At 33.3% G+C, this 21270-nt stretch overlaps 1 protein-coding gene across 2 annotated transcripts in view; it reads right to left on the bottom strand.

The window, feature by feature from the left end:
- The window catches only part of RAD18 (RAD18 E3 ubiquitin protein ligase), a 100568-nt gene that overhangs the window by 20597 nt on the left and 58701 nt on the right, over positions 1–21270 (bottom strand). The window lies entirely within an intron of this gene.

Raw genomic sequence — 21270 nt, 5'->3', positions numbered from 1 at the left:
ACAATAAGAGTTAGAATTTATCACCTGTCAGATTGGCTAAGATGACAGGAAAAGATAATGATAAATGTTGGAGGGTTGGAAGGGATGTGAGAAAATTGGGACACTGATACATTGTTGGTGAAACTGTGAATGAATCCAACCATTCTGGAGAGCATTTTGGAATTATGCTCAAACAGTTCTCAAACTGTGCATAACCTTTGATCCAGCAGTGTTTCTATTGTGTCTGTATCCCAGAGATCTTAAAGGAGGGAAAGGGACACTCACTATATATGCAAAAATGTTTGTGGCAGCCCTTTTTGCAGCGGCAAGAAACTAGAAACTGAGTGGATGCCCATTAATTGGAGAACGGCTGAATAAATTATGGTATATGAATGCTATGAAATACTACTGTTCTGTAAGAAACGACCAGCAGGATGATTTCAAAGTCCTGGAAAGACTTACAGGAACTAATGCTGCGTGAAATGAGCAGGACCAGGAGATTATACACGGCAACAAAAGACTATACAATGATCAATTCTGAGGGACATGGCTCTCTTCAACATTGAGATGATTCAAACCAGTTCCACCTGTTCAGTGATGAAGAGAGCCATCTACTCCCAAAGAAAAAAAACATGGGAACAAAATGTGGAACACAACTTAACATTCTCACTCTCTCTGTTGTGGTTTGCTTGTATTTTGTTTTCTTTCCCAGTTTTTTTTTTTTTCCCTTCTTGATCTGATTTTTCTTGTCCTGCAAGGTAACTGCATAAATAAATATATATATATATATATATATATATATATATGCATACATATATATATATACATATATATATATATATATATATATATGTGTGTGTGTGTGTATATATAATTTAACATGTATTTCAACATATTTAACATGTATTGAACTATCTGCCAGCTAGGGGAGGGGGTGGGAGGAAGGAGGGGAAAATTTGGAACAAAAGGTTTTGCAAGGATTAATGTTGGAAAAAACCCATGAATATTCTTTGTAAATAAAAAGCTTTATGGGGCAGCTAAATGGCTCAGTGGATAGAGCACTAGCCCTGAAGTCAGGAAGACCTGAGTTCAAATTTGGAGACATGTAACAATTCCTAGCTGTGTAACCCTGGGCAAGTCACTTAACCTCAATTGCCTCAGCAAAAATAAAATAAAATTTAATTTAATTAAAAAAACCTTTAATTAAAAAAAGAAAAAGAAAGTTAGAATTTATATACTGCTTTAAAATTTATTAAACACTTATATTTTGTCAATTTTATCTTCACACTAATCCAGGGAGATAGTTGCTATTATTATTTCCATTTAACAGATTCTGTGCCTTGTTGAGAATTATATATTTCATTTATTTTTATCATCTTAAATAGTTTTTCCCATTCTATCCTTTTGTCTTGGTTACAAGTGATTTCGTGAAGTTGTTGTGAAATAAAGTGATGGTTCACAGATGCTATTCAGAGTGGTCAAGTTTTTGACAGAATTAGTTTTTATCACATTTATAAAGATACCAAGTAATATCATTTTGTGGGATATTTAAGTCATCTAGGATATCATGATAAATATTAGCCAAAAACCCCACTATAAATTTATTGTAGCTTCTGGATCAACACCTATAACAAGGACAAGGAATTACCTAAATTCTGCAAAAGTTACTCTCCAAATTACATTACCATACATTCTGATACTCAATGACTTCAATGCAAAGGTGAGTATAAGAGAAAACAGTGAAAAAGAATATAGTAAAAAATATAATAGAAGCCTCACACCTAAACATCATGAATACTTTTTGTGAAAACAGGTGGCACTGAATAAAGTAACATATAACATCACAAAAATGAAACTGATTATATCTTAACATTTAGGAGTTTCAATACTGATGTGGAAAATATTCCTTAATAAACCATTATGAACAGTCATTTCATCGACTTATTTGAGCAATGATCAAAATTAATATAAAACTAGGATATAAATGGGAAAAATAAATGGTAGATGATTAAAATAACTCCAATTTAAATTACTTAAACAAGTTATTTGAAAATGGATGGAAAATGAACATTTACACGGATCATAATAATTTCAAAGACCTCTATTATAACAATTACATATAGAAGTTTAATCAATATAAGATACTGCCATAATATATCAAACTTTTCTTATAATCAAGGATAGTAAAGCTTTCATATTTGTACTCTTACTTTATAACTTTGGATGTTCTGCAAAAGGGGAAATGAAAAGGAAATTCATCTTGGAAGCAACATAACATTATAATCATTGAGGAATTAATCAACATAATAACATTTGATGATGTTCAGTTAATCAAATTCCAAAATACCTAGTTTAATAATCTTAAATAGAACATAAACAAAAACAAACAAGTTACTGATATTTTGAGAACTGGTCTGGGAGACAGGAGCACTGAATTATGACCATAGTTCTGATACTAACAAGCCATGGTGACAAGGGTTATATCACTTTATTTTTCTAAGATTCAGGTTCTTCATTTGTGAAATAAGGTCTCTTCTAGCTTTAACATTCTCAAAAGCACAGAATTGTGATTGTGGTATAATATAATACAGAGTCCCTTGATCTGGAGCCAGAAAATTTTGAGTTTAAGTTCCAGTTCTGTCGCACTATTTGAGTGACCTAGAACAACTAACAACTGTTCTAGGCTTCAGCTTTCTCATGTGCCAAATGAGGCAGTAGTACTTGTAGGTCCTCTCTTGTTTTAAATCTGTAATCGTACATTGAAAAAGTCTTCTTCAAATTTGAATGTATAATTCATATTCTTCTAAGCAAAAATATGTACTTTCTCTCCCATTAATAGGCATTGATCTAGATGACATTTAGTCACTAAAGACCACAAACTAATTAATTCTGAAATGGGCTTATGCTGAGTTACCAAGTATTACAATAACAAAAACAGAAAAAATGTCTGCATTTGATAGTAACCTTACTTTAATATTTAAATTTATCTGAGTTAATATGAACATGAAATATCACTTACTTGGAAATATCAACAAACCTAAGCAGAGTCAGCAATGTGGTATGCACCCTTAACCAAGAACACAATTTACTCTTACATGGTGTTTGTACTTGATTCTCCAAGAGGACCATGACATCAGAGAGGTGACATCATGATATGTAAGTGCCAACCTTAGTTCTGCTATCCTCATCCACAAAATGCAAGAGTTAGAACTTGCAGATCTATAATTGATTAACTTTACTCACTAATTCTATGGCTTTGTGCATTTCCTTACACTATATTGTCCTAGTTTAGAATATCAATATCAGTGATGATATAAAATAAAAGATCTCAAAATTATAGAAAAATATTGTGCCACAAAAAATCTTCATTTATATAATAAAATGTGGACCTTAAGATGAATACTATAAGGTTTCAATGATGCATAAAGATACAGAATGACATACAAACCATTTGATGTTAATGTTTGTTTTTTGTTCTCAGAAGCCCATGACATGCAAGTGAGTTGGACTAAAGTGAAGGAGTGCTGAGTGAGGTCACCTGCCTCACTTTCTTCTCCAGAGCTTATCTGGGTCCAGTGCTCAGAATGACTGGAAATGGTCCCAAAACCTTGGTCTTTTTAAGTTAAGGCAATTTCAGTTTGACTAATTCAGTGACTAAAGCTATACAAATCATTTAGAAATACTTTGTACCCTTCTATTTAATTCACCAGGAGAGAGTAATCAGGAATGTAATAAAAATATACATAATTAAATTACAAAATCAAGGTTTTGGTCTACTGTTGATTACTGATTAGTGGTCTAATACTTAGTAGAAGGGCAGTTTCTTTAAGAACCTTTTATCCACTTTAATCAATTAATAAGAAGAGAGTGGGGGAAGGCAAGAAAGGACTCACAATGAAGGCTATCTGAAAATGACTGAGTTGTAAATACAATAAAGATTATACTTAAATTCCATGAATCAAGTCAAATTAATAGTTCCATTTATGCATAAGGCCCTATGCTAAAAACTAAAAGTTTGTTCCTCTCAAATGGGAAGAACAAGAATAGACACGTTAACAATGTTCAATAAATATCTGGAATTCATTGTTAAATGAATGAAATATATATTTATTGTCAAAAAATAACAACAATAACAATCAGAGGTCTGGTAGTATAATTTATTAGAGAGCAGGAATTCCCCTAAAAAAAAAGTTATCATCTATCCTCTATTTTAAAGACCTTCAAACCAAGAGGCAATACATTAATACTTATGATCAGTGGAAGTATGTGTTGACCTTTTAACAATTTCTACCTAGTTTTGTGTTCTGGTATCAATAAGAAAAATTATTATTTTTCTTATATATAAACAAAGCCTCAAACAGGCAGTTGTGTCTGTCTCCCAAATATTTTCTTCTCCAAGCTTTGAAAATATCCACAGCTGATCCCAGAGTAGAATTTATTTCTTTTCCAGTTTTTCCCCACAGCACTCTCATTTCTTGTCAAATCATTTCCCCTAGAATATTTTCTCCTAGTCCTTCCCCCAATAGTTTCCTCTGGTACATTTCATTTATGAACTCATTTTTAGCTCTTTTTGAAAATTCTTCATCTCTTCCAGGGATTCTAGGTTAACATAATGCCAAACTATATTTTCATTTGAAGGTTTACTTGTGGATGACTTCAAATTATTCTCTTCTGAATATGTGTCTTGAAAATCCTTGTGATCATTAATCCTTCTTTATAGAAGGATTCTTTTTTTGTCTGTTGATTATGCCAGCCTAACTTCTGACTTTGTGTTCAGGTCAGGGTCAGAGCATACAGATACTACTTGATTCTGTACTTGCTCCTGCTTCAGATCACAACCTAGGACTTGACAAGTACTATTCCTTTCTTTAAGAGGTAATCCAAAGATCCATTTAAAAATTATTATAATGGTCAAAAGGAACAGATAATTTTCAGAAGGAAAAATTAAAACCATTTCTAGTCACATGAAAAAATGCTTCAAATCACTGGGATACTAATACATTGTTGGTGGAGTTGTGAATAGATTCAACCATTCTGGAGAGCAATTTGGAACTATGCCCAAAAGTCTACGAAACTATGCATACCCTTTGATCCAGCAAGTGTCTCTACCAAGCCTATATCACAAAGAGATCATTAAAAAGGGAAAGGACCCACATACGCAAAAATGTTTATAACAGCCCTTTTTGTAGTGACAAGGAACTAGAAACTGAATGACCATCAGTTGGTGAATGGCTGGGTAAGTTATGGTACATGAACATTATAGAATATTACTCTCTAAGAAAGGATGAGCAGGATAATATCAGAAAAGTCTGGAGAGACTTACATTATTTATTGATGCTAAGTGAAGTAAGCAGAACCAAGAGAACACTGTACACAGCAACAAGGAGATTATGTGATCAACTGTGATGGGCATGGCTATTTTCAACAATGAGGTGATTCAGGCCAATTCCAATAGTCTTGTGATGGAGAGTGCTATCTGCACTGAAAGAGAGAACTGTGAGACTGAATGTGGGGATTGAATGTGGATCACAACGTAGTATTTTTACCTTTTTTTTCTTTGCTTTTTGTTTTCTTTCTCATTTTTTTCTTTATAATCTGATTTTTCTTCTGCAGCATGATGAATGTGCAAATATATTTAATATATATTGGATTGCTTGCTGTCTAAGGGAGGAGCGGAGAGAAGGGAGGGGAAAAATTTGGAACAAAGGGTTTTATAGAGGTGAATGTTAAAAGCTATCTTTGCATATATTTTGAAAAAAAAAAAAGGCTATTTTTTTAATGATCATAAGTAGCTTTGATTTCTTATTCTGAAAACTGCCTGTTCATAACTTGACTGTTTTTCAATTTCAAAATGACTCATATTCTTCGAAATTTGATATGTATAAGAAATGACGCTCCTATCCAAGAAACTTGCTATAAAAAAATTTTCCCAGTTTCCTCCATTCCTTCTAATCTTGGCTGCAATGGTTTTGTTTGTGAAAACAAATATTTTTTTAATTTCATGTAATCAAAATAATTCATTTTACATCCCATAATGTGCCCTACCTCTTTTATCATAAATTTTTCACTTATTCAAAGATCTTGACACATAAAATTTTCCATGTTTCATCAATTAATTTACTTATGGTATCACCCTTTGGCTAAATTATATTTCCATTTTGATCATATCTTGTTATCCAGTTTGAGATGCTGGTCTACAACTAGTTTCTGCCCAAATGTGTTCTAGTTTCACAAGCAATTTTTGTCAAATACTCAATTCTTGTCCCCAAAACTTGAATCTTTGGGCTTATCAATAGATTGCTATTATCATTTACTATTATGTATTGTGATGTAATCTGTTTCATTGATTTATACTATGTAGTAGCCAGTACTAGATTGTTTTGATTATTACCACTTTATAAAATTTGCAATACAGTTAGCAATCTATTATGGCTAGATGAATATTTTCTTAACATTTCCTCAACATTTTTTTCATTTACTCCATATTCTTCATATTTTGTTCTTATACTGAATTGCTATTTTTTCTTGCTCTATATAATTTTGGGTAGTCTGATTAGTATAGCACTGTATAAGTAAATTAATTTAGGTAGAATTGCCATTTTTATTATACTGGTTCAACTTATCCATGACAAATTACTATTTTTCTAATTGTTCAAATCTGATATTTATATTTAAAGTGCTTTGTAACTGCTTTCATGTAGTTCCTGAATTTGTCTTGGCAGGATGATTCCCAAACTATTTTATATTGTCTGCAGTTATTTTAAGAATTCCTGCTGAACTTTCTTAGTGACATATAAAAATCCTGATGATTTATGAGTTTATTTTATATTTTCTCTTTCAAATTTACCTTTTAAAACTTCTTGAATCTTATACTTGGAAGTCAAAATTCTATTCACCTATGGTTTTTTTTTCATTCAGGACACTTGAAAGTCCTCAATTTCATTAAATATCCTTTTTTTTTCTCCTGAAGGATTTCATATAGTTTTGCTGGGTAAGTGATTCTAGGTCTAAATCCTAATTCTTTGCCTTTTGGAATGCCATATTTCAAGCTAACTGATCCTTTAATGTGGAAGCTGCTAAATCTTGTATAATCCTGACTGTAGCTCCAAAATAGTTATTTTTTTCTTGGCTGCTTGCAATATTTCCCCCTTGACCTAGGAGCTCTGGAATTTGGCTATAATATCCCCAGGGAATTTTCATTTTGAGATCTCTTTCAGTAAGTGATTGGTAGATTCTTTCCATTTTTATTTTACTCTCCAGATCTAAGATACTAGGATATTTTTTCTTGATAATTTCTTGAAAGATGATGTCTACTTTTTTTTTAGTCATGGCTTTCAGGTAACCTAGTAATTCTTAAATTATTCTTCCTCAATATTTTCTCTAGGTCAATTATTTTTCCAATGAGATGTTTCACATTTTCTTGTATTTATTTTTATTCTTTTGACTTCATTTTGTTTCTTGATGTCTCATGGAATAATTAGCTTGCACTTACCCAATTCTAATTTTTAAGGAATTATTTTATTTAAGGAGTTTTTATTACATGTGTGTCCCCCCCCCCACTTGACCAATTCTGCTTTTTAAGGAGTTCTTTTCTTTCGTGATTTTTGTGCCTCTTTTACCATGAGACCAATTCTTTTTAAGACATTTTCTAGGCTGTTTTGTTTTGGGGGGTTTCTTGGAAGAAAGGAAGACTTTTTCATCTGTTTTTTTCTCAATTTTTCCTCTACTACTGTTATATTTTCTTTAATCCTTCCAGGAATTTTTATTGGGCTTGGATCCAATTAACTTTTCCTTGATGTTTTGCTTGTGATTATTTTGACATCACTGTCTTCTAAATTTCTGTGTTGGTTCCCTGTTACCATAGTAAATTTTCACATTCATATTCTTTTTTTGTTATTTGCTAATTTTTTCAGTCCATTTCTTGACTTTTAACTTTAAAGTGGGGCTCTGCTCCTAGAGTTAGAAGGGCATTGTTTAAATTTTCAGGTTTTTCTTGCTACTATTTCAGAATTAGTTCTGGAAGGTCTGTTAAGTTTTCAATACTTCCAGGGTGGTTTGATCTAAGGAGAGGTGAGGTCAGAGTAATAATCATTCTCCTTTGCAGAGGAAACAAGCAATACTTGAGAATCTCTCTTGTCAGTTATTACCACCCCACCTGTTCCAAGCAAAGATCTTTCTACATTTATGCTATTAATCTTCTATTACCTGTCATAGTTATATTTTCTGCATATTTCTTTTTAAAATTTAAGTTAGTTGATTTCCTTGTAGGTTCACATTGATCTCTACAGACAATTCCCAATTTTCGCCCCATTGGAGTTCACAGAATCCTACCCAGTTCTCCTCTAAACTCTCTGAGATATGCTTTCCTAAAATCTTTAGTATATATAAATTTAAGCTAAAATTTCCTTCTCTTACCAAAAACTCTAAGTTACTCCCCTATTAGTCCTCCAAGGCTCTAATCATTTCCACTATAGCAACCAGCTCCTCATTAGTAAGAATCAAATCTAGAATTGAATTCCCCTTGTGAGTTCCTCTATTTTCTGAAGGATAAAATCACTAGTAAGATTTCTACTTTTGGCAGAGTATGAGGGGATCATGCACGAGTGAAAGGATATTGAGAAGCAATGTAAGCCACTCAATGGAGCACTAGTTAGGCAATTTATTATTCACAAACATGCAGCTCCTTCAGCTTGCATACAGAAATATGTGTATTCCAATCTAGAGCCCAGATTGGGCCAGGCAGATTCACTAAATGAAACTAAGTAGAAGAAGGACCTTAATGGAGTCAATTAGCAAACTTGAGACTAAGATCCCTTTATCAACCACAAAGACACAGTGATGAATAAAGTTTGTGAATCTTACATCATCTTGCATTGGATGAAGTTTGATAAACTGATAGTTTTCTTTTCTAACCTTGCATTCCTAATTCTAACTCTAGTTGACAAAGTCAATTGTTGGATACATACAATTCTTAGATCCAGTATGTAGATGGATCAATTAATGGCCAAACGTGGAGTGATTTTTGTTAGTTAGGACCTAGCAATAAGTCAATCCTCACAGACTACCCAGCAGATATCTGAATAATTCCTAACTCATTTTTTTCCTCTTTCTTTCCAGATGGTCTTTATTCTATGAAAAAAAAAAAATATTTTGTTTTCTCTCTCCTTTGATCTTTACTCAAATACTCTTTATATTTCTACTCTCTCGCTGTTATATTTCCTCACGAGTTTTCCTTCTTAATATACAATACAAACTATAACCATCCTATTTTTACTTATAGTGCTATAATACAGCATTAAGCTTTATCTCACTAATTCCCCTTTGTGCCAGCACCTCGTGTTCCTCATTTGTCGTCTATACTTTGAGCAATGGGGATAGACCTTTGAAGTGTCTGATTTTACTAATAAATCTTTCCTAAGACTTTGTCTCTTGTGAATTTCTAGATTTTTATCAACTGCAATTCTTTTGTCAATAGTGTCTGTAGTAGTTAACTTAAGATAGACATAAGCATTTTTCCCTTTTCCCATCCTTTTCAGTTCAAAAACATTTGGATTTGATTTATAGAAATATGGCAAATACAGATTTACCGTCATTTGTAAGTATCCATCTCAGGCCAGTAATTTGTGTACTCTGACTCATAAACTGTGATCAAAATATTTGATATGATTCCCAGATCCAAAAAGATCTTGAAAATCTAGGACACTGGGCTAAATCTATAATCCCATCTTCCTAATTGGCTATTCGCTTCCCAAATTAATTCTTCTCTTCTTTAATAAACAATAAGGAAAACAGTCTGTGGACCCATCTTTAATGTCTTGCTCAATTCTTTGTAACACTGGAAATACTTTTCTTAAAAGTACTATTTGTACCACAGTAAACACAAGAATCACCAGAAGTGAGTAGTTGTTATTTGTATGGTAAAGCTTGGAAATTTCTTTTATATCTTGGATAAATTTGTTTTCAGGTCAATAAATAGCTGCCATAGTGCCCTTCAGGAAAAAAATCATCAAGTAGTTCTGTTCTTGTCTTCCTCTCTCCCTGAATAATCTTTCACCTGATAGTTTTTGTGTAGCCATCTTGGGATCCTCTCCATATTATCTATTCTTCTCACTTTCAGAAAAAACCTTAAATTAGCTAATCTCTAACTGGACAGTTCTGGAACTCACATTTCCAACTGCCTTTCACATATCTCAAACTAGATATCCAGTAGACAGTTTAAATTCAACATTTCTTTGACCAAATTCATCATCTTTCCCTCTAAAGTCTATTCCTTTCCTACCTTTCCTATTACTATAGAAAGCAACACCATCCTCCCAGTCCCTTAGGGTTAGTAATCATCCTGGATTCCTCTCACTTATAAACAATCTGTTGCCAAGGCCTGTCAATTTTACCTTTGCAACATCTCTCAAATATACCCCCTTCTCTCTTCTTGACACTGCTGGCATTCTGGGGCAGACTTTCATCTCCTCACATCTGAACTACTAAAATACCTTGCTTGTGGTCTGCCTGCCTTAAGTTTCTCCTTACTCCAACCCATTCTCCATTCAGACACTAGAGTAATTTTCTTATAGCACAGATCTTCTCATGTTTAGGTATTATTATTTTAATATTAATTAAACAGATGTTAAGTAGCTTAGGAGAACTATATAACATATTTAATTAATATTTTTTTCCATTTTTCCTTAGTTTCCCAAAAATTTACAGAAAGATTCCAATATCTCCCCCAACATTAGCTACTCAAATATCCAACTTCTTTATGTGGCATTTCTAGTTTCTACCTGTATCTCTTCTCTCATGGTAGTCACAAATTTTTCTTTTATACATTTTTTTTGAAGGAAGGAGAAATGCTAAGGAAAAGTATATAAATGTTATCATATAGCTCCCAGATAATTAACTCTTAGATATCCTTTCTGTTAAAGTGCCTTCTCCAACACTCTTCATGTAAATACAGCCATTCACATTGCTGTTCATTATTCATACTTGAAGACCACCAAAATGACATCATGATATTGGGATCAAGGTACAGTGTGTTCAATTGATGCTAATCAGATCAAATATTAAATAGAAATCTTCTAACACAGGTTGGGCAGAGACATTCTGTTTGAACATTTGGAATATCTTAGATTTGCTCATCTAACATTTCTTTTGAGCGACTGCAATTCTGCTTTGCTCACAGAGCATAGCTCCTTCTTTGATGTGGGCATGTCATCCTGTTCCAGCATCTCCCATCTCTAAAGTTCTTCAAAGACCTTGAGAATGTCCTTGTGTCACCTCTTCTGACCTCATGCAAGCGCTTGCCCTGTGAGAGTTCTCTGTGAAATAGTCTTTTGGTAAATAGGTGTTTGGCACTCAGGCAATAGCCCATTAGAGTTGTGTTTTCTGCAATAGTTTGAAGGCTTGGCAGTTCAGCTCAAAATAGGATCTCAGTATCTAGTACCCTATCTTGCCAGGTAATCCTTAAAATCTTCCTAAGACAATTCAAATGGAAGTGGTTTGATTTTCCGGCATGTTGCCAAAGGGTTTTCAAGCATGCAACAATGAAGTCAGCATGATGAGTTGGCAACTCTTCTCCCCAACCCTTTCCTTCAGAGTGTCACCAACAGTGATTTATCTCTGTCAATGTATAAATCAATCTCTTCATCTATGTATACAACCCTGTAAAGGAGACTGACAAGGTAAAAGAACTGGTCCAGAGTATTCAAAATCTCGCCATTTGACAGATGGCTGTATGTATGGCTGATGAGGTGCTGGCTGACAAGGAATCTTTTTTCTGGAATTGATTGCCAGGCCAAAATTAGAACAAGCTGCAGATAATCAATCTACATTCTATTGTATCTCAGGCTCAGAGAATGCATTACAATTACTGTAAACAAAAAGTTTAGCACCAACTTTCCACCATTTTAGTCCTTTTTCAAGTTAATTAACTTCAGCATGGTAACTGATCCTGATGCCATTTTCTTTATCATTGAAGGCATCTGACAACATTGCAGAAAACATCACGTCAAAAAGCAGGAGAGCAAATTCACAGCCTTGCTTTACTCCACTGGTTAACTGAAAGTCCAAGGGCATCATCCTTTATCCAGAACTGTATAAGCGTATCATCATGAAACTGGTGTACAATACTAATGAACTTCACTGGGCAACCAAATTTTGCCATGACCTTGCATAAGCCCAGTCAGGTCAACACACATTGTACACAGATCTCTGTTCGGCTCCTGACATTTCTCCTGGAGTTATCAGGCAGCAAGCACCATGTTGACCACTTCTTGGCCCTTTCTGAAGGCACACTAGCTCTCAAATAGATGATTATATTCCAGTTTAAGGATAACCCAATTAAGAAGTATCACCAATAATGACTTAGAGCAATGAATAATCACGCTGTGTGAATGTCACAAGATAATGTATTTCTTTTACACTACACATATAAATGATACCACTTACATACAAAGAGTCTATTACCGAAACATTAATGAAATGTGTACTTCGATGGCTTTTTCCTAATTTGGGAGGACATTAATCTACACTTTGTTACATAGTTCTCCCCATGACCAACTTTTTTATATGTGTAGCATAATTGTAGAAATTACAGGTATAATCTATTTTCACTTAACAGAATAAAGTTAAATGACTGTCCTAGAGTCATTGACTGTACTTATTAAAGAGATTGTACTTACATATTTGATCTCAATTAGTATCATGTTCTGAGCTACCTCAAATCACAAAGAGTAAATAGTGACTGTATGTAACTTTAATTAAAATTTTTCATTCCATCAATGCTCCTATCTTATCTTTCTTTTGACAAATGTTTGTTCCTCATGCAACAAAGACTTTAAATCAATGTGCATAAATTAATCTTATCTTTCAAAATATGCCAGATTCAGGATTCAACTATTTCTCTTCAGACAATGGCTTAACTCTCTTTTTTTAATAAAAATTCCTTCCTTGTAGTGAGGTGTATAGGTGGATGTCACAAATGCTTTCCCTACACAGTTACAATAAAAAGCACTTTTTTTTCCCAACAATTCAGCTGTCAATAAGGAGAAATGTTTTGTTTGCCAAAATTGGAGAACAAAAGTTCTCTTTTCCTATTTAAATAGAACAATAAAGTCATTTATTGAAAGTTTAAGCAAATATCTCCAACTCCAAGGAATCATCCATCATGTGGCCAGATGTTTCAGCAATAAATAACATTCTTTTCATTTGTTAATTACCTCAGTATTTATACTTTAAAGGATGGCAAATACTTTAACAATTTAAATCCTAATTTCACAAGAGCAATAATTGGGAATGAATATACTTTTTGGATAATAGGGTCACTCTTCAATCAAGCTGAGCACATGCCACATTATGTATAAGTTTGAAAACAGTTTGAAAAAGCTAACTGTGACTACTAAAACAAAATTAAGAAAATTTTTGTATCCATGTATCCTTACAGAAACAAAGGTTATATAGTTCAAGTACCACATTTTACAGATAAATACACTAAAAGTCCTCAAAGACAAACTAATTTGCTCAAGATCAGGCGTTAAGCTAGGCAGAAACCCTACAGGGAAGCCTAAATGGGGGTATGGAAGTAACCTAGATTACTACAGCTGTATTGCCCAAGTGAACTCCAACAGATCTCACCCAAGACATAAAAGCTTCAAGAAGAGGCCCAGCCTGGGTAAGAACAGAGGCTCATCATAGAATGAGCACAGAATAGGGCAGTGCATTTTTCAGCCATGGCAGTCTGAAAAGATCATCTACTAAGTTACTGAGAAATTGAAATGTTGGTGTTATCACAGATTCATGACCAAGAAGTGGAAGGGACCTCTGGGGTCATCTGGTATGAATGCACAATCTCCACTGCAACCTCTTGACAAATGCTCCATAAATACCAAAGCCAGACAAGTGCCCACAAAGCCCTTACTTTAAAAAAAAAAAAAATAGAGATATAATATACATAGTGAAAGGTAAGCAGGGAGGGATATTTTGATGTTGAAATTACCAGGATGATGAATAGAGTAGATTGACATCCCTTTCTGGTTTCCAAAACTGGGAGGGACAAAGGCAAAGCTATAAGTAGCATAGTATCTGGGAAAGAAATACTCAGGTAGGAAAGTGGAGGATGGATGAAACTATCACCAGTACAGTCAATATGTGGGTATTCAATGACGTGGGGAGGGAGAGGGCAAGAAGCAGGGAAGAGAAATAGAATGTTCTGGGTATTAAACAGAAAGTGTTATGTCTTCTAGGGCCTAGATGGTATCTACTCCGACTCCTCACTGTACAGATAGAAACTGAGGCCCAGAGTAGTTAAGTGAGTTGTCCAAGGTCCCAAAGACCTTATCAGTCTTTGTAGTGAGTAGCTAAGCCAGGATTTGAACCCAAGTCCTGATTCCCCCAGTCTTTCTATTGTACCTTACTGTGGAGAGAATAACCACTCTCAGACAATAGTAAACATGTTTGGAGGCTTTAAGGTTTGCATTATAGTTTATAGAAATTAAGTTACAATAATTAGAGACCTGGCCTTCAAGCTTGAAATTAAAGCAAAGTTTATAGGAAGATGCACTTTAAAAAACTACTTAAGACATTAGACAAATGTGTACTTTAAATACAGTATTTGTGACCATATCACACATCCCCTCAACTACACACACACACACACACACACACACACACACACACACACACACACACACACACACACAGTCTAGTGGCTCCCTATGGCCTCCAGGTCAAACACAAAATCCTGTCTGTCAAGCAAAGCCCCTCATAACCTTGTCAGATTCTCTTCATTTTGGTGGCACTGGCCTCCTAGCTATTTTATGAACCAGATCCTCCATGTCTCTGCTCCAAGAATTTTCTCTGAATGTTCCCCATGTCTAGAATCCTCTTCTTCCTCAATTCTGCCTACTGGCTTTCCTGGCACCCTTTAAATCCCCACTAAAATAACCTCTTCTATTTAATTCTAGCACCTTTCCTCTCTTATTTTCTATTTATCCTGTATATAGCTGATTTGTTTTTCTTCCTCATTAGACCATGAGCTCCTTGAGAGCAAGGATTTTGCCTTGCCTATAATCTAAGTGCTGAATAAAGTATCTAGCATATAATGAGCTTGAATAAATGTTTCCTAATTGTTTTTAATATATTTTATATTTTTTGTTTATAATTTGCGCAAGCAAAAACTAGTGAGTTTTTTATCCCTATTTCAGTAGAATAAGTAACAGTGGCATTTTATGCTATTATTATTGAACTACAGAACAAGTTAGTTAATGTATATGCCAAAATATGACTTGGGAAGAAATTACCAAAATATTAGGAGATTGTAACTCTTAAATCCACTACATTAAAAATCATGATCATCTTCACAAGTTATAAAGCAGATGTGCTTATTTTGGAGTAGTCTGATCCTGCCCACTATGATATAAAGAGTTGGCAAGGAAGAACTTATATATACAGAATGATGATTACTATTATCTTTCTGATGTTTAATTCAAGTTGCCAACCAAGGAGCCCCAATTCTGTCATTCTAACCTAAGGAAATGGATCTTAGAGCAAAACCTAAGAGAACAAGACACACAGTGTCATCACTCTGATCCAGAGAAGGAAGAACAGGTGAAAGAAGTCAATGCTGCCACTGTTAACCTGAAGAATTCTATCTAGGAGAGAGTCTATAACACTGCCTCACCCCAAACTAGGATTAAAAGCTTGAAAGTATCAAAAGAGAAATCTGAAAAAATCAAATAAAGATTAACAAAACTGAAAAAAAAACAACTAGGAGCTGGCTTTTTAAAAGTTAAACTGTTAGCTAATTTGATTTCAAAAGGAAAACCAAATTATCTGTATCAAAAAGGAAAACAGAAAAACTACAACAAAGAGATTAGAATATTGTTAGAAACTATTTTCTAAGTCACTGTTAAAAAAAAAAGTGGGTGAATACTTACAAAAACATAAAATACCTACATTAATGAAATAAGAGTTTAAAGAGAATTTTAAAAACCCAATCTCATAAAAAGTAAGCAAACCATAAATGAATTCCCCAAAAAGTGGGAAGCAAAGGGAAGAAAGGAGGGAAAAGCAATAATCAGAAAGATTTTTAAAAATAGGTTTATTTATTTTTACCTGCATTTATAATTTGTCCATCTCATTAAATCCCCAATAAAAAATTTATAAATCCTCTTAATGAACTAGCATAGTCCAGCAAAACAAATCTTCACATTAACCATGACCAAAAATGCATGACTATCTGGCACCTCTCTGGCAAAAGGTGAGTAATGTGTTTTATTTTCATTCTCCTGGATTTGTGACTTATTATATCTTTGATCAGAATTCTAAAGTCTTTCAAATTTGTTTCCCCCCCCATATAATTACTATTGTGTAAATTGTCCGATTCTTGTCCTTTTATTTTGTATTATTTCAGTGTTATCTTGAAACTGTCCATTTAATTGTTTCTTATGGTATAATATCCATTATATCCACTTATTATAATGTGCCATTCCCTAGTAGGAGTGCATTTGCTTAATTTCTAGTTTGGGCTACTACGAAAAGGACACTTTTGATATATATATATTATCCTTTTTTTCATGATTTTTTTGGGGTACGGGCCAAATAAATGCTGGTATTATTGCATTAAATGTTATAACCATTTTAGTAATATTTAGGATAGAATTCCAAAATGACATGCAAAATGAGTAACTTAATTCCCAGCTTTACCTACATATATTAGCTGGGTCCATTTTCCCAGTTTCTCCATTGTCTCTTTTGTTATCTTTGCCCGTCTGATGGATATAAGCTAAAATTTCCAAGTTGCTTTCATTTGCATTTCTTTATTAGTACTTTAGAGCATTTTTTCCATGGTTGATTATAGCTTGAATAGTTTTCTTTGAAAACACCCTATCTTTTTGGATCATTTAGTTACTGATAAATTAATCAATTCATTATATAGCTTAGTTTTTTTTTTTTGTTTGTTTGTGAAATAATCAGGTTTAAATAACTTGACCAGAGTCACAAAGCTAGTAAATGTCAAGTGTCTGAGGCTGAATTTGAATTCAGGTCCTTCTGACTTCATTGCTCTATCCACTGCATCATTCAGCTGCCCTGATTACAGCTTGTTAATGACAGAAACTACCAGCAAAACTGGCTGCAACAATTTTTCCTTATTTATTTGTTCCCATTTTAATTGAAACTAAATTAATTTGTTTTTAAATTTTATTTGTAATTTATGTAATAATATAGGCATTTTCATAAAACAGTATGAAAAAATGATTACTACACATGAAATTGCAAATCTGTTATGTAAAACTTGCTAGTCCTTTTAAATATATAATAAAATTATCATTAAATTTTTTTTTTGCTTTTTCTTCCCTCTGCCCCTCCTGCCCAGATGGCTACTTTTAAACACAAGTATGGAGGGGTGGTGAGGGAGGGGAGGGAAGAGTGCACACATGTATGTAAAATCATTCTATATATAATTTCTATTTATCAGTTCTTTCACTGGATGCAGATAGCATCTTCCTTCATATGTCCTTTGAACTTAATTTTAGAATATAATAGTTGAAATGACTTATTAACTCAAAGCTGTTCTTAAAATTTTGCCAATACTATATGCAATGTTCTCTTGGTTCTGCTCATTTCACTATTATTTCATGCAAGTCTATACATGTTTTTTGAGGATTATTAAGTCATCCTTTCACATAGCACAGTAGTATTACATCATAATCATGTGCCATATAGATTTGTTAGTAGTAAAACTTTTTTAAATTTTACATCATGAAAATTCCACACTTTATTTTGTGTGATCCTGTTCTATTTTCTATTTAGTCAATAATTTTTTCCAAAGGTCAAAAAGGTAATTTTTCCCTTGATCTTCTGTTTTATGATATGACCTTTCAAACTGATGAATTTTACAGATGAATTCAATCAAACATTCAAAGATAAACAAATTTCAATATTATATACACTGAGGCAAAAGCAACAAAAGAAAGGACCTTACAAAATTCCATATATATTACAAATAAGGTTTTGATACCTAAACCAGGGAGAATTAAAAAAAAAAAAAAAAAAAAAAAAAGGGAAAACTATACAAAAATCCTAATAAACATTGATACAAAAACTTTAAATAAAATATTAGCAAAGAGGCCACAGCAACACAGCACAGACTGCATACTATGGCCAGGTTGGATTTCTATCAAGGAATGCAGAATTCCTACCACATCCAATAATATCCAAACCTTTAGCCCTATGAAATTTAGGCTAGTTTTTCCTTAAAAGATACTAATACCTTCTCTGAGATTGATGTCTCCTGGAGTAAAGGATCAGTCTGTGGAATTTACTTCCTTAATACCTGAAAACAAAGTAACCACAAGCTGCTCCACCTGCTCTCTGAGTCTTGGTTGGTGGATCACTCAAGCAAGGAAGTTTCACTCAGTTGAATCAAATTTTAGGTTGTTGGAAACAAGCTAACTCCAAAAGTCAGATAACAAAGAAACTTTATTGAGAAAATCCAGAGGATTTGGATATTACTGGCAGAAGCAGGGTCTGCTCCTCTAATGGAAAGAGGAAGCCCTAGGTACAGAAGCAGATAAGCTTTAGGCTGTTAATTCATTACAGTTCCCTCCCCCAAAAGAATGAATTGATTAGTTCCCCTTAGAGTTACATCATTTCTTACATGCTAGTCTCAAACATGTTCCCCCTCCATCATCATACATCTCAAGTCCTGTTAATGAGGTTCTAATTTTATGCAGGGGGTATGTCAAATTACATACATGAGGCTTTTTAAACAAGTGCAATAAAGAAAACCCTTTTCCAAGTCCTTGAACCTGGTCACTGTAGACATTTTATCCAAAGTTTGGAGCCATGTGAGTCTCTTCTTCTGAAAACTCATTGGTCAGAGATATTTATTATCTTACATTGAAACTTATAACACTCAGCAGAAACTTAACTTTTTAATATTTCTCATCTGCTCAAGATTCTTAAGGAAGTGAATTTTAACTGTTCTGTGGAAAATTAAACCTAGTTTATCTCTCACAATGTTAATCTTTACTAGATACTTTCTCCTGCTAACACTGTCATTTTGTTAACCAATCAGTGATCGATGCATGTTTTATATTGTCCTAATATCTAACCTAAAGTATCAAGTGGATGGCCTGAATTAAGCCCAGAATAGTCGTGTTTGTTTAAAATGAGCAAATCTAATACAATGATAAAAACTGATGGGCATGGCTCTTTTCAACAGCAAGGTGATTCAGGCCAATTCCAATGAGCTTGAGAGGGTTCCAATGATCAATGAGATCAATGAGAGAGCCAGAGAGAGGGCTGTGGGACTGAGTATGGATCACAACATAATGTTCTCATTTTTGTGGTTGTTGCTGTTTGCTTCCATTTTGTTTTCTTTCTTGTGTTTTTCCTCTATGATCTGATTTTTCTTGTGCCGCATGGTAATTGTGGAAATATGTACAGAAGAAATATACATGTTTAACATATTGGATTATTAGCTGACTAAGGAAGGGGGGTAGACAGGGAAGGAGGGAGAAAAAACATTTGGAACATAAGGTTTTGCATGGGTGAATGTTGAAAACTATCTATACATATATTTCAAAAATGAAAAGATTTTAAAAATTAGCAAAACTATCTAATTAACTATATTAATAACAAAAAATCTATGATTATCTCAATTTTAAAAAATAGAAATAGGACAGAAAAGGTTTTTTAACAAAACACTATTTCCATTTTAAAAAGAAAACAAGAAACTATAGGGATAAGTGGACTTTTCCTAAGCATGATACATAATACTTAACTAAAATTAAGAACCATCATTATGCATAATTGGAATAAACTGACTTTCAGTAAGACTAGAAGTAAAGCAAGGATTTTAATTATCACCACTTCTACTTGATATAGTTCTAGAAATGTTAACTATAACAATATGACAAGAAAAAGAAATTGAGGGAATAAGCATTAGCAAAAAAGAAACAAAATTATCACTTTTTGCAGTGCTGTATGCAATAGAATAATTATGTATTCAAGAGAAACCCGAAGAATCAAGTGAATTGCAGTATATAAACTAAATGCATGCAAATCATCATTTTTCTATACATTAGCAATAAAACTCACCAAGAAAAAACAGAAAAAGAAATTCCATTTAAAATAACTATAAAAGAAATAGAACACTCATGTCTCTCTACCAAGACATACAAACAATAATTATGTGAATATAACAAAAAAATAATGTTTACAGAAATAAATACAGACTTATTTGGAGAAATATTAATTGCTCTGGGTCTGGCTGAAGCAATATAAGAAAAAATGACAATACTAACTTTTATATTTGGTGCCATAACAATCAAACTACCAAAGGATTAGTTTAAAGAACTAAGGGGGGAAAAAAAAAGAAATATTTTGGGAAGAAAAAAGGATCAAGAATCTCAAAGGAAATTTAAAAAAAAAAAAAAAAGTGAAAAGAGCCCAACCAGTAGCAGAACTCAAGCAATAATTAACAAAATGATTTAGTGGCACAGGAGATAAGAGTGCTGATCTTAAGAATCAGGAAGTCTCACTTCCTGAGTTCAAATCCAGTCTCAGATATTTAACTAGTTGAGTGACTGTGAGCAAACCATTTAACCTTGTTTGCCTTTGTTTCCTTATCTTGCAGGCTCTTAGCCAAGAAAATCCCAAATGGGATCATAGAGTCTTAGACATGACTGAAATAACTCAACAATAAAGAAATAAAGATCAATGAGTAGAACATATAGGTATTCAAAATGCAGAAGCAAATGAATAGAAATAAATAAATCAAAGACCTAAAGACCCCACTGACTAGAGTAAGGATTCATCATTAAACAAAAATTGATGGCAAAACTGAAAAGTGGTCTTACAGAAATTAAGTCCAGATCAAGACTGTTTACTAAGATAAAGCTCCAAATGTATACATGATTTAGAGGTGACATCACAAGCAAAAAGAGAAGCAAAGAAGAAATTACCTTTTCTGATCTTTTCAACTTGGGAAAGAGTTCATGATCAAACAGAGGACAAAGAGTTTGATCAAAGATCAATCACAATCCCAACCAATTCTATACAATTAAAATGTTTTGTACAGGCAAGTTCAATGGAGCCAGATTAGAAGGGTAAAAGTCAATTGGCAGATGGGAGTGGATCTTTGCAACAAGTTTCTCTAATAAAGATCTCATCTCCAACAAACATAAGGATACTTTTATGCCATAAGAAGTGACAAAAGGAACAGTTTCAAAGAAACCTCTGGTGTGTATCAACTTCCTGCACAAGTGAGAACCACAAAAACACTTTAAACTATAA

The sequence above is a fragment of the Sminthopsis crassicaudata genome, chromosome 1 (genome assembly GCF_048593235.1).
Source record: "Sminthopsis crassicaudata isolate SCR6 chromosome 1, ASM4859323v1, whole genome shotgun sequence".
Classification (NCBI taxonomy): domain Eukaryota; kingdom Metazoa; phylum Chordata; class Mammalia; order Dasyuromorphia; family Dasyuridae; genus Sminthopsis; species Sminthopsis crassicaudata.
Note: the sequence above shows the minus strand (reverse complement) of the source record. Positions and strands in the feature narration are given on the sequence as shown.